Source organism: Microcaecilia unicolor, chromosome 6 (assembly GCF_901765095.1).
Source record: "Microcaecilia unicolor chromosome 6, aMicUni1.1, whole genome shotgun sequence".
NCBI lineage: Eukaryota > Metazoa > Chordata > Amphibia > Gymnophiona > Siphonopidae > Microcaecilia > Microcaecilia unicolor.
This window is the reverse complement of record NC_044036.1, coordinates 109,814,753-109,829,922: the sequence shown is the minus strand read 5'-3', so window position 1 is coordinate 109,829,922 and position 15,170 is coordinate 109,814,753.

Here is a 15,170-nt window from a genome sequence, read left to right as displayed (position 1 = left end):
GCATCAGCCCCATACCATTGAAAAATAAAAAATCAAAACAGGGGGAAAAGACCTCAGAAGGTAATGACCTGCCACTCCAAGACTCAATACTATGTCCTGGTCACAGTGTGTTACTGTAATATATGGTAACATATATTAAATGTTTTTTTCCTGGGGCTCGGGGGGGGGGGGGGGGCTGTTCCAGGCAGTGGCGTAGCCAGACCTGACATTTTGGGTGGGCCTGTAGGGCTATTTCCCTGTGAGTCTCACTCTGCTGGTCTCTGCCTGTGTATACAACTATGTCAAGATGGAGTCTGTGAACTAAGACCCTGCACTTCAGTGACCAAGCAGATTCAATGTTCTGTTTGTGGCAGAGCTCTGCTTGTGGTAAATAACTGGCAGGTCTGGAAAAAATCTCAAGGATATGCAGTGGGCTACCTGACCCTTGCACCTCCCTGATGAGCTACAGGGGGTAAGGCCATGGTGCCAACGAGTCTGATGAGAGACAGGAATGCATACCACAATGTAACAACTGGAAGATCAAAAAGGTTTTTCTTGCTCAGGGAAGGAGCTGGACAAGATCCTGATTGGTTGCGGTCTGGTCACCTGGGAATCAGGGGCCAGAGAGCGGGGACCAGAAAGGAGACAGATGAAGAAAGAAAAGAAGAAAGGGAGAATTTGTCTGGTTCTACTGGAAGAAGGGTAGCTGAAAAGAAGACCAGCGAGACCTGAAGTGGTCCACAACCTTGTGAACTGACCATCTGAAGAAAGTACCTGTTGGTTCAGCTCTACCGGCCAGAGAGACTGTAATCCTGCATGCTGCAGAGAGCCTGTGTTGTTTCCTAAGACGGGGACTCGCTGTGGAAAACAGCTGGAGTCTAAAGGGAAAAACCTGTGTCCACTTCATCTGAGAGACCACCTAGAGTCGGCTCGGTGAGGATTACAGAGATTTATTTCCTATAGTCGGGGATTAGCTAGTGGGTTCTTACCTCAGCAAAGGCGGGTTAGTCAGAACTTTGTGATCAGGAAGATGTGCTGCTAACTGTATTACTTCATGACCTAGTCAGTATTACTAATCAGGATTGTGTAATAACCTAGTAACCAGTGATATCAGTGTTTTAGCTAGACAATACATTCTACAGTTGCTTATCAGCATAAGGGAGCTACATTTGTACAGCTGAGCTGTAGTGTAGGGTGTATTATTCTATTTTCTTACCTATATAATAAATTAATATATTTCACAGCAGTGACTTTACTTTTATTCCAGTTCTCTCTAACAGAAGAAAAGTTCTGGTGTAGGCCCAGAACAGCCAGGTTCCTTTATAATATATAACCCCTGGACAGAGCTAGGAAGTTGGTTTAGCCAGACTCCTGTAAACGGAACCTGGGAATTACTCATTGGGTAGTTTTGCCCAGAAGAGTTATTCATCCTATAAATGCTTACAGCCCAGAGCTAATATGGGTGGGCACTATATATATAGAGATATAGATAAATAGATAGATAGATAGATAGAGAGAGAGAGAGAGAGAGAGAGAGAGACATTAATAGTGTTTCTTGGGATACTACAAAATAATGCCTTAGAATGCACTTGATGATGGATTTCTAAGTATTCTGCCCAACAGCTGCCCTGCATCAACATAAACCACCACTTAAGCGCACAACTGTGGAATGCATTGCTAAAAGCAGTAAAAAAACTACACTCGACCACCTAAATTTTCAGAAGGCACTAAAGACAGACCTGTTCAGAAGAGCATACCCCACTGACCCAACATAAAAATACCTGGACACTTGCAACACAATGTAACCAAAGACCGTAACAGACATTACCTGACTCTTCTTCCCCCCTTCCCTCTCTAAGTTCCCCCAATTGTACCTACCATACATGCACCTCATTCTACAACAGTATCAATTTGTATTCATTCATACCATGTATTTGTTCAGACCGAAATCGGTTAACGCCATTAACGGTTACATGTAAGCCACATTGAACCTGCCAAAAGGTGGCAAAATGTGGGATACAAATGTAACAAATAATAATAATACATCCAACAACATAGGTAGCAGAAGCATAATAAAGTTGCCCTTTTACTAAAGCTTAGCACCACCACAATCCTGGAACAATGTATTCAAATTGTAGTAGCACCTCAATAATAGCAACACAAAATCCATTTGTTGCCAAGTGCTTTGTGATCCTGCAAAGAGGCTTCTTAGAGCCTATATTGCAAACCATAACACCAGTTCCAATAACAGTACCTTTAAAAAGGCAGCAGTGAATATACACAACAGCAATACACATCCCATTGGAAAAGCCAGACAAGTCAGACTTATAGATCCCCATACAAACCACATGCCAGCAGAAACTGCTCGTGGTCACATGCAGACCACAGACCAACCCTCATCAATTACAGAATAAAGGTCCAAAAATGATACATTTATTGATTTTCTAAATTTTTATGCCACATTATCTCTGCAATTCTAAACAGATCACATTAATTTTAAAACATATTACAAAACATAAAGACCTTCCCTACCCTACCCCATCCATCCCAGCAGCCTGGCATCAGCTTTTCCCTTCAATACTCTCTATCCATCCCCGTAGCTCAGCATCAGCCCTTCCTTTCTCTACCTTACCCCCCCCCCCCCCCATCCATCCCTGTAGCCCAGTATCAATCCTTCCCTTCCCCACCATCCATCCCATAGCTAAACATGAGCTCTATCCTTCACCCCACTCCTCCCTGTTGCCTAGCATCAGCCCTGTCCTACTCCCAACCCACCGCCTATGGAATTAAATAAAAAAATACTTTATTTTCATGCCCACCTCTGCACGCACTGGTCCACCCAGAGAAAACCGCCGGTGCCTACACTTTTTTTTTTTAAATTTTAAACTAGGCACTGCAGAGAGACCATCCCCACCCAAAAACCCACCACAATGTGAGAAAGACAACTCTTTTTAAATTAAGCTAGCTTGGCACTATTAAAATTTATTGTTGGGGAATTTTTGGGTGGGGATGGGCTCCTCATTGCCCTAGGCACTGGCAGTGAAACGTCTACCCCCCCCCCCCCATTCAGAAGCCCACTACCAGACCACAGCTATCATTTTGCTAACAAAAGAGTAATCAAAGTGCTGGCAGGTCTTGGTGGTGGGCTTCTGGGTGGGGGGGGGGTAGACGTTTCACTGCCAGTGCCTGGGGCAATGAGGAGCCCATCCCCACCCAAAAATTCCCCAACAATACATTTTAATAGTGCCAAGCTAGCTTAATTTAAAAAAAGTTAGACCATTGGTCTGACCCGATTTCTAGACCACCTATAAACCAGGTGGTCTCCAATTAAAATCATACTCAATACAAAATATATTTCAAGTTATGAAGACCTGGTAACACAGGCATATAAATGAAACAAAAGTCTGCAGCAACTCATATCGGGACTGGCGTTACTTATATTTCTTCGGCGAGGTACAAATGAAATAGCCATGAAGCCAAACCACCACGACGTAAATACTGCACACTATTACAAATAAAACCGCCTAAACGCGATATCACACTAAACTGAGAAGGATGCGGCCTGGACGAGACCTGGAAAGAGCAAAGAAATCCTCACAGAGGCCGGGCCCCGAGCTCTCACCTCCGTGTTGTTCTCTAACAGCTGCCACTCACGGCTCAGCCCCAGGTGCTACAGACACCACCATTTGCCGTTCGCTGCAGCCATCCCCAACCCGGGCCTCACTCGCATTTCAGGGTGAGGCCGGCCGGGCCTCCTGTACTTCCTCCTCATCCGCCGACGCCGTGGTTAGCCTTCAGCCCAAAGCAATTATCGCTGACTCGACAGCCTCCCGCAACCTTTTCAGCTGCCACTGCCAGAGCCCCGCGGGTCAGGTGCCGTCTCTGCCGTCACGGTAGGCAGCTAGGCGGCTGCTGCTGCAGTTGTGTGTGCACTGGGTGGGCGGGCCTGGGCTGAAATTGGCCCGCCTGTAGCTACGCCCCTGGTTTCAGGCAGGGTTGCCAGATGGGCGGTTTTCCGCAACCCGCCGTGGGAAACTTTTGCCCGCAGCGGGTTGCGTTTTTTTGGGCTCGTTTTGTTTTTTCTGTGCGGGTTTTGGGGCGGGTTTTTGGCCGGCAGGGGGTGGGGCTAATGGCGACAGAGGCGGGGTTTGTGACGTATTGGGCGGGGCGATGACGGCGGGGGCGGGGCTGATGACGCAGGGGCGGGGTGATGACGGAAGGGGCAGGGTTGATGACGGCGGGGGTGGGGGTGATGACGGAAGAGGCGGGGTTGATGACATCGGGGGTGGGGTGTGTGCGGTTTTTGGGCGGGTTTTGGGCGGTTTTGTGTGTGAATTTTTTTTTTTATATGGCAACCCTGGTGCCAGGGTGTTGGTGGATGCTGCTGGCTGGAAAAGGTTTGAAGTTTAGTTTGGGAATTGTTAAGGGAGTTAGCTGAAGAAAGTGTGAGATGTTTCTTAAATATGGTTTTATTTTTCAAGGAATAAACCATGATTAAGTGGGGATTGTACTTTAAAATGTTCCTTTCTGTTTTGGGTACAAGTCAGGTTAAAATTGACTTTGAAATTCTCTGTATAGGAAGTTTTGCATTTACTTCTATGGGGGAGGGAGATTCTAAACAGATCAGAGAGAGAAAAAAACAGTCTTTAGCTGACAAGCTGATTGGTTGAGTGATGTCAGGTGTTCCTCTAGGGGGGGTGAGTTGCTAGGGAGACTAGTGTGCAGAGAGACAAGAGCAGGGAATGACTGGGAGAGAAAAGTATGCTGAGTGTGTAAAAGTAAGAATAAAAGTATGGATTTTATGCATTTAAAGTGAAAAGTGACATTGAAAAAAAGGTACTTTGATATTGAAAGTGAGTGAAGTGAGCCTTGGTGCTGAGAATGAGATGATTTGAGCTTAAAAGTGAGTACTTCAATAAACAGACTGCCTTTTTCATGGTTGTATGGCTGAATACAGGTGGGGAAAACTGATGTATTCTGGTGAGAGAGAGATGTACTAATAGAAAGCTGTGAGAAATTTTAAACCAAATTTAGTTTGGTTTGGAGTGAAACAGAGGTATGTCCCTGCTGCATGCAGTGAATGGAATGGTTAAGTTCTAAGGGAATTGAAGGGAAGACTGAAGGTGAATCTGGGATTTGAAGAAAGTTGCTAGTAAGCAGTGTCTCTGTGGCAGGTGTGTTTTGTGCTCATGCTCTGATTGCAGAACAAGGTGTGTCAGGTGGCAGATCAAGCCCTGCTTTTGTATGAGTGTGCTGTATTTTCCAGATTGATCTGATAGCTGTGCAGGGAAATGTTATGATTTTATGTGAAGTCTGTGAGATGGAATTTTGTATTACTATCTGAATATGAAATGTGTTACTGTGTTATGGTTCTGAATGCAATGTGAACCCTGCTGGATTTTAGACTAGGGAAACAACAGTGAGAAATAGGTTTTGTAGTGAGAAAACCTTTAACTTATTTTATTTCAATTAGAGAGTGTGGCCACAGTATTGAGAACTGATTAATTGTCACCAGAGTAGAGTCCGTTCCTGATCCAGCTCAGGCAATTCTAAGGTTTTGCTTCTCAAATTATTTTCTTTATAAGTGAGGTTTAGGGAGAAGAGATCGGTGAAATATCCCCTGAAGTGTTCTGGCTGAGCTCCAACGCAAGAAAGACCTCACCTAAATAAATTCAACCACAGCTAAGTGACATTTGCAAAGGGTGTTGAAGGACATATAAGTTTTTTTGGTTTACAACATTTTAAGGGAAAACTAAAGAACAGAACAACATCAAATATAAAAAAAAATCAATGTTTTCCTGACTTGCCTAAGTGTTCTGGGTTCAAGTGAGATCCTTGCACAAAGAGCCATCATAACTATAAAGACTCAAATTCTGACATCAATAGCAAGGAAAGAGTATTAAAACAAATATCTGATTTTGATAAAAAGACAATTTAAATATTTATCTGAAAAGGTCCTTTTCTGCCTTTTTAGGTGATTTTGTTGAAAGAAACAGAAAAAGTTGAGGGTATACATGTAAAACTACATTTGAATGTTGAATATGTTATTGCAGTTCTATTAAGCCACACACTAATTGTGAATTTGAGTTTATTTGAATGAAAATTTGCTTGCATTTGTATTCAATAAAGAAAAAGATATTTTGCAATTCTGAAAGGTTGGTCCTTTCATTTCAGGAACCAATCCTAAATTTAGCTTCTTTTCCTCCTTTTTTTCTTTGAGAGTAAAGGACGAGGTTAGTTTATTTGTTCCACTCCCTCGGCTGTGAGTGTGTGTTTCCTGGATATTCGCCACAACTACAACCATCAGGTATCTGGGAGCACATCACTACAGTCCAGCCGAGAGGGGTGGTAACATTACTGTATAATCATCATGTTGGATTATTTGTAGTAAATAATTAGCAGATTTTAGTACACACAGCTTCAGCTTTAGAAATGTTAATTTCTTTCTTCATCTCTCTCTCATTCACCCCTGAATAATTCACTGCTGAGTCACTTTAAAGTTGAAGTAACAAAACATCTGTTTACTCACAGTTTGTAGTTAGATTATAATCAGACAGGCTTATATATACATATTACTATACATTTGTCTTATCAGCTCCTTCCATGTGCTTAGATGGTAATGGATGCTCACACCACCATAGATCCTCTCAGGTTAGGAGAGATCATGAGCTCCATGTGCTCCATGTGCTGCATGTGCTGTATCTGCTGTGTCTATCCCCCACAGGAAGTTGCATAGCTGTGTGACCTCTCTAAGTAATTCACATCAGAGGTCACAGAGTAATCACAGAGAAATAATAGGTGACAGGCAATGCATGTAAAATACAATACATTCCAACAAACCCCTTCTCATGCATAACTGTCATGCAATTATTTATTCATACAAAGTCCAAGCTTTATACGCAGATTCACAAAATGTTCTCTGGATAACGGTTTGGTCATGATGTCAGCTGTCATCTCACTGGTGTGACAATAGTGTAGACTGATGACCCCTTCTTTTGCCAACTCTCGCACGTTGTGGTATTTCGTTGCGATGTGCTTGGTGCGTGACTGAACCTTGTCATTCTGTGACAGTCGGATGCAGCTCTGATTATCTTCCATTATCTGGATTGGTCTCTTTTCAGCTATTCCAAAATCCAGCAAAAGTTTTTCAATCCACATCAGTTCTCTGCACGCTTCCGATACGGCCACATATTCAGCTTCTGTAGAAGACAAACTCACAATACTTTGTTTATGACTGGCCCATGAAATTTGTACATTTCCATACATAAACACATATCCACTTGTGGATTTATAATCAGAATGATCCCCTGCCCAATCTGAATCACAGTAACATATTAGTTTTGGATTACTATTGGCTGAAACCTTTAATTTACAATCAATGGTACCCTTTAAATACCTTACCATCCTTTTAACTGCAGTCCAATCTGATTTGGTAGGTGAGCTGACCCTTCTGCTCAAAATTCCTACTGCATTTGCTATATCAGCCCTGTATGTGGTAGCTAGATATAAAAGCTTACCTATGGCTGATCTATATTGGATGTTATCTGGTAAAGGTTCTCTTACTGTTTCATCCTTCAGAAAATCAGTGATCATGGGAGTGCTTACAACTTGGGCATCTTGCATACCTAAACTTTCAATAAGCTCATTTATTTTCTGCTTCTGGCTTAGAAGATAAGAACCATCATTTTGTTTCTCAATTTCTATACCAAGATAGTATGACACATTACCCAGTTCTTTTATCTCAACATTGTGGTTTAAACACTTTACAATGTCCTTGTACTCTTGCTCACTTTCGCTTGCAATGAGCAGATCATCAACAAAAGCTAAAATGTATGCATATTGTCCATTTCTGCACCTAGTGTACAAGCATTTATCTGCTTCACCTTGCTTAAATCCTAAATTTGTCAATATTTCATGCAATTTTTCATTCCAACATTTTGCACTTTGCTTTAATCCATAAAGATCTTTGTTTAATTTACACACTAGCTGTCTTTGTTTTGTATTTATGAAACCTGTTGGTTGTTCCATGTACAAGTCTTCAGTTATATCTCCATGAAGAAACGCTGTTTTCACATCAATGTGTTTGACTTGCATGCCTTTTGAGACTGCAATGCTCAGAAGTGTTCTGATTGTCGTGTGTTTCACTACAGGTGCAAACACTTCATCAAAATCTTCTCCATATTTTTGAAGATATCCCTTTGCCACTAATCTGGCTTTATACCTTTCCACTTTTCCTTGTGCATTCCTTTTTAACTTGAATACCCATTTGCATCCTATAGCTTTCTTGCCAGGAGGTAATTTTGTAAGAATCCAAGTATTATTTTTATCCAATGCATCAATTTCTTCTTGTGCAGCTTTATGCCATTCAGCAGCTTCTTCTGCTGGCATTTTCTCAATCTCATCCCATGTTAAGGGCTCTTGAGCTTCTGCTGACTTTGTTAAGTAAGACAGTCTTGGGGGTGGAACACCTTTGTTTTCCCTGGATGAGCGTCTGACAACAGGTTGGTCTGACCTTTCCGCATCCTCTAAATCTGAGAGTCCTTCTCCAATTGATTCCCCTTCTCCAACTGTACTGTCTTCTTCAATGATCCTTTCTGTGTCTGTTTCCTCTGCCTGTTCCTCGTTAGATACAGGTGAGTTGCTTTCAGACATCTGCCTTGGTATGGCATTTATATACACTGGCATGTCTATTATGGTTCTAGTTTCATATTCTGGATGATAAGGCTCATCTGGGATAATCCAGCCTTTATCAACCCTCTTGTTTTCATCAAAATATGTAACATGTCTTATGCCAACAATGCCAGTTTTCAGATTCAAAATTCTATATCCTTTGTGTCCTGGAGCATAGCCAACTAAAATGCCCCTTTCTGTTGTGGAATCCAGCTTATGCCTTCTTTGCTTTGGTATATGAGCATATGCTGTACTTCCAAATGTTCTTATGTGTGACAGGTTTGGCTTCCTACCATGCCATGTCTCATGTGGTGTGCGCTGAGCGCCTTTAGTTGGCATTCTGTTTTGTAGGTACACTGCTGTGAGAATGGCTTCCCCCCATAGTCTTTTAGGGAGATTGCTATCTGACAGCATACATCTGGTCATTTCCACAAGTGACCTAAATTTTCTCTCTGCAACAGAATTTTGCTCTGGTGTATAAGCTACTGTTGTGATATGCTGAATGCCTTCTTGTTCTAGAAATGTGCGCATGCTTTGTGAAGTGAACTCACCACCATTGTCGGTCTGAAGAACCTTTGGTTTTCTTTCAAATTTGTTGCTCACCATGGCTACGTATTTCTTCAGCATGTCTGTGACTTGACTTTTTTCTTTCAGCAAATAGGCCACACAATATCTAGAGAAATCATCCAAGAATATTAGCACAAATCTGTTATTTCCCAATGATGGGATATTAAACGGTCCACATAAGTCACTGTGTATTAAGTCCAGCACTTTATTACTCCTATTTCCTGTGTATGCAGGAAATGAGGGTCTCACACCTTTTTGAGTAACACAGTCTATGCATTTCTCCATTTTACCAGCATCTGCACTTATCTGAATGCCGGTGGCCAGTTGCTTACTGTAAAGATCCTGGATCACCTTAAAATCACGATGTCCCAGGCGGCGGTGCCAGATTTCCAGACTACATTTACCATCATTCTTCCTTACTTGCGCCAGATGTGAGGCTTCACCTGAAATGTTCAGCTTATAAACATCATTATGCATAAAAGCTTCAGCATACACTTCATCATTTTTAGAGATTGTGCACTTACTGTTTTCAAAATGAATCACAAATCCCTTCTTATCTAATGTAGATACACTAAGCATATTGCAAACTGCTTGGGGAATATACAAGACATCACTTACAGGAATTTCTTTAACTTCATTAGACACTTTGCATTTTAAGAATCCAATACCTTTTGCTTGGATCTGAGCAGTCCCTGCGTTTGCAGTTTTAAGAATACCTTCCTCTGGACACATTTCCTGAAAGAAATTCTTACAATTGGTTAAATGGCATGTGCTCCCCGAATCCAAAATCCAAGTACTTTCATTTGAATTATTATTTACCATAGTCAAAGATTTTTCTGCCATTAGAAAGCCCTTGTGTTTATCTTTGTCCTTCATACATTTCCTGGTTTGAAAATTCTTTAGTTCCATTGGCTTAGGTGAGCTAGAGGGAGTGTTTTGTGTTTCCTTACACCATTTAGATACATGTCCCTCCTTTCCACATGAGTAGCAAATCAGCTTGCCCTTGGGTGGAGTTTTCCCATAGCTCCGCCTTCCTCTGTTCTTTGCCAAGAAATTTGTTTCATTTCTCTCTGACTGACTTTGAGAACACATCTCCTCAGAATCATTTATTATGCATTCCTGCCTTAGTTTGATGTTGCCTGTTCAAAAGATTGCCCTTCAATGGCCTCATTTACAGACCTAAAAACATCAAACTTCTTTGATAGTGAGGTAAAAAGAAAAGCTCTTTTCAATGCATCACACATGGGAATTCCTGAAAGTTCTAGCTTTTGAAATGAAGACATAAGATGCATAATGTGATCATTACATTCACTTTTATCCCTTAATTTGGTTTCATTCAACTCTGCCAACCAAATTGGTTGCTGCTTTGCATATGTAGTTGCATACATAGTTCTCAGTTTATATAAAATGTCCTTTGGTGTATCTTTTCCCTCCACTAATATGGCTTGTTTCTCTGAGAGAGCTTCCAAAAGCATGCACTTCACATAATAGTTTGCATTGTCCCATTCAGCCATATTTTCAGCTGTTCTGTCTTGGTCTAAGCATATATCTAATCTTTTTGCTCGAAGGAGACATATGAATCTTAGTTCCCACTGCTGATAATTAAACTCAGTTAATCTAGGCACCTTGAGAGAATAGAACAATGGTGAATTTCTTCCCTCAGCCATTTTCTTAGCCTTCTGTCTGCTGTGTGGGGGGAGAGAGAGACAGACTGAATCTTTCCTTTAAAACTTAAGAGAAAAATGTGGCCTTTTTTTTCTGCCTGGTAATATTTCTCTTATTTTTTCAATTCTTGGCCCTGGGCCCATAACCCTTTTGTTGGATTATTTGTAGTAAATAATTAGCAGATTTTAGTACACACAGCTTCAGCTTTAGAAATGTTAATTTCTTTCTTCATCTCTCTCTCATTCACCCCTGAATAATTCACTGCTGAGTCACTTTAAAGTTGAAGTAACAAAACATCTGTTTACTCACAGTTTGTAGTTAGATTATAATCAGACAGGCTTATATATACATATTACTATACATTTGTCTTATCAGCTCCTTCCATGTGCTTAGATGGTAATGGATGCTCACACCACCATAGATCCTCTCAGGTTAGGAGAGATCATGAGCTCCATGTGCTCCATGTGCTGCATGTGCTGTATCTGCTGTGTCTATCCCCCACAGGAAGTTGCATAGCTGTGTGACCTCTCTAAGTAATTCACATCAGAGGTCACAGAGTAATCACAGAGAAATAATAGGTGACAGGCAATGCATGTAAAATACAATACATTCCAACACATCAGTCAAAAAACCCCAGCCAACCAAAGAGATTGTGCAAAAAATAATTTATCTTTTTATATTTTTTTCTTTATGCAATACACAAATGTCCAAAAAAACAAATCAAAAGGTTATGGTAAAATAACCACCGCTCTCACTGTCCAATAATAGTTAGTATACTCAAATCAAAATTTAACTTAATTGGCTGTGCTTGATTGCATCTGGTAGTCACGAATGGCATCCACACCCGATGGGCCCGTTTCACCGAAAGGCTTCTTCAGGGGACGCAGGATATCAGTCTCATAGATGCAAGTTCAGAATCCACAGTGGCGCTGCAGGGGAACAAAAGAAATTGCATGTAATGTCCCCTCAACCTCTCACATGGTGCCCACCATACCAACCAGAAGAAGAAAAGAAAAGCGGCAATAGTCACTGATGAACAAAACATGCATCTGTTGATAATCAAGTGCACAAAATGAGCAAAAAATGGTGGCAGTAATATACTGGACACCCACACATGCGCACTGTAAAATCTGTCAGATCTCCAACAGCTGATCTTGACAACGGACCAATCATGTCAGCAACGTCCATACAGGTGCACTGGCGTATGACAGCTGCCGGGTCACTTCATGAACAACCTAATGTTCCAATCCCATCCTTAGTCCACAGAAAGAAACAATAAAATCAAAATGTGCACAAAAACAACTGATGAACAAAAAAGTCCAATGCAAACAAGTCTCACTGTCAGTGTCCCCCTAATTCTACTCCATCAGAAAAAAGCAGTCCAATCAATTTTTGCATTGAGTCCATGCAGCTCAGAAGACTTTAAACAGAATATCCATCATTGCTCAAGCTGGATCAACCTCCTATTTATGTCACCCCCACGTAATTTGGGGACCGATGATTATACAGTAACGCATTGTGACCAGGACATAGTATTGAGTCTTGGAGTGGCAGGTCATTACCTTCTGAGGTCTTTTCCCCCCGTTTTGAATTTTTACTTTTCAATGGTATGGTGCTGATGCATATCAAGACATACGCTCGCTTTTGGTGACATTACTGTGGTTGTCTTTAAGCTAGTTTCCCCCCCTATTCTTGTAACTGTTACTTTAGAGAATTCTTACTGCATAGCCATGTGGCAGGGAGCCCTTATGGCTCCTGCGCTAACTCGGCAGTAATAGGGCAGTATGCAGTGATGCCCAATTACTGGCAGATTATCTCTGCACAAGCCATTTCCAGGGATTTTCTTTTTCCCCTGGAAATGGTGCGTGCTTGGATGGGACTACTGTCAGTGGCCTCATTGGGTCAGCAGTAGTCCCAGAAGAGCGAGTGGTAAGCCCACATTGGACTAACCGCTGCTCTGTAAAAGGAATCCTAAGCCATTCTAGCAGCTGCGGTGCGCTAATGCCAATAGAGTCCATTCACTTTGAATAGGCTGTGCCAGCATTGCCACATGGCAGCTGCTAACACGGCTTAGTAAACAGGGGGGTGGGGTTAGACTTATAAAGTTTCATGGAGGCGTATTAGGGGCTCTTTTACAAAGCCACGAAAGCATCTATGCACGTCCAACGTGTGTCAAAATGGAGTTACTGCCCGACTACCGCGTGGTTCTTATGGTCATTTCATTTTTGGGGTGCGTCCAATACACGCATCTGAAAAATATTTTTACATTTTTGGGTGTGCGTAACGGATGCACGCTAAGTGGCATTTGGCACGCGTAGGTCATTACTGCATGGTTACCGCGTGAGTCTTTACCACTAGGTTAATGGCTGGCGGTAAGGTCTCAGACACAAAATAGATGCGTAGCAATGTTCATTTTGCCACACATCCATATTTGGCAAAAAAAAATTTTAAATGCCTTTTTTAAAGGCACGCATCCAAAACCCGCGCCTACACTACCACAAGTCATTTTTCAGTGCATCTTTGTAAAAAGACCCCTTAGACTTACAAAGTTACATAGTAACTATCAGCCTCTCTTCTAGTGCTGTTCCTCTTGCTTGGAAAAACGCTGTTATCAAACCAATTCTTAAAAATGCCTCCCTTGATCAATCTCTCCCAGAATACTACTGCCCTATTTCTAATCTTTGTTTGCTATTGTTGGTGGAGGTGTACATTGTACTTATGAAGGCCTGAACCAAGCAGTTTCAGTGCTGCTAAGTATCTAATATCTAAGAATTAATGTACAGACGATGAGAAGTGGAAATTTCTCTTTTTTCTGTAAATTACAATGATATTAAGCAGGCCAGGTGAAGCAAGTACCCCCACCTCTTCCCCCCACCTTCCTCTGACCAAGCAAGTGAAAGACAATGAGCTCCTGCCATTTGTTGTCCATTTGCTGTTCACATGAATGTGTGTATTAGCCTTTGAGAGACTTTTAGGATGCAGATCAAAGGAAGTTCCAGGTGTAGGGGGCAGGGGTGACAGAGGAGAGAGAGAGAGAAAATCCTGTAATAAGGACTGGATAAGAAAACATTATTGCAGAAGGGGGAGAATCTCTCCCTTTGAATATGGCCAAGAGACAGAATTCTTTCCCATGCGAAACAGAACTCTTTCCCATGCCCTTGGAAGTAAGGCTAATATATCCAGGACAGAATTACCCTTTTACAACCACAATCAGGTAACACCTTATTTCCTTCTCTGCCTAGAACAATTCAAACACTATCTCCCTGGTCCCTGGAGTCAAAAGCAATAGTTCTATTGACAAGAGAAACATAACACCTCTATAACAACTCTATAAGGAAACAATAATTAACCTTTTTCTCCTCTTTCAGAATAGGAGAAATTAAAGGTTTAAGAAAGGTATGTCCAAGACACTTGGACAGCAGACCAAATGCATCCTCAAAAGGAAATAGAAACAGATGCTATATATTTCTTTATTGTCAGGAGATCCTGCCTGAATATGGGATGCTAATTAAGGGGGGTAAGAAGAAACCCTTCCCCCTTCCATATCATCAAGCTGATCAATCCATAGACTGGTGGGTTGTGTCCATCTACCAGCAGGTGGAGATAGAGAGCAAACTTTTGCCTCCCTATATGTGGTCATGTGCTGCCGGAAACTCCTCCTGTATGTTCTCTATCTCAGCAGGTGGTGGTCACACACAGCAGCAGCTCTGGCTAGGCCTCCAAGCCTAATTTTTAGGTTTTGTTGAGTGCCTGGGGTTGAGGGCTCTTCTTGAGCAAGTGCAAACCTGGTGGCGCCAGGTCCCTCCTTTTCTCCCCCCTCCCGCTGGCTCCGTTAAAAAAAAAATAAAAAAAAAAAATAATAGTTTTTGAACGTCCTTAAAGGCGTTTATTTCGACGTTTATTTAAACGTTTATTGCAGCTACTCACTGGGACACCAGGTCGTTACAGCTCGGAGCGGACAGCAGGTAATTTTTACCTTTTATAGCGGGCAGGGGGTTCCCCGATTGGTCTCCACGTGGCCCATGGCGTCGGAGGGCGAGGGCGCAAAGAGTCGCTCCCCGGATCGCGTGTGCGCTTCCAGAGGGGATGCAGGGGTCTTAGTCTGATTCGCCCTTGTTGGGTGACAGTTTCGTGACCGTTGAGTGTCCCGGTCCTTCCTCCGGCGTGGCGGTTTTTCCCGCCATAAACGCCCATCCCCCGCGGCTCGCCTCCGCCATATTGGTCGGCCACGCGGCTCGGACGGCTTCTTCTTGGGCCGCCCTTGAGGTGGGAGACATTGATGCCATGAA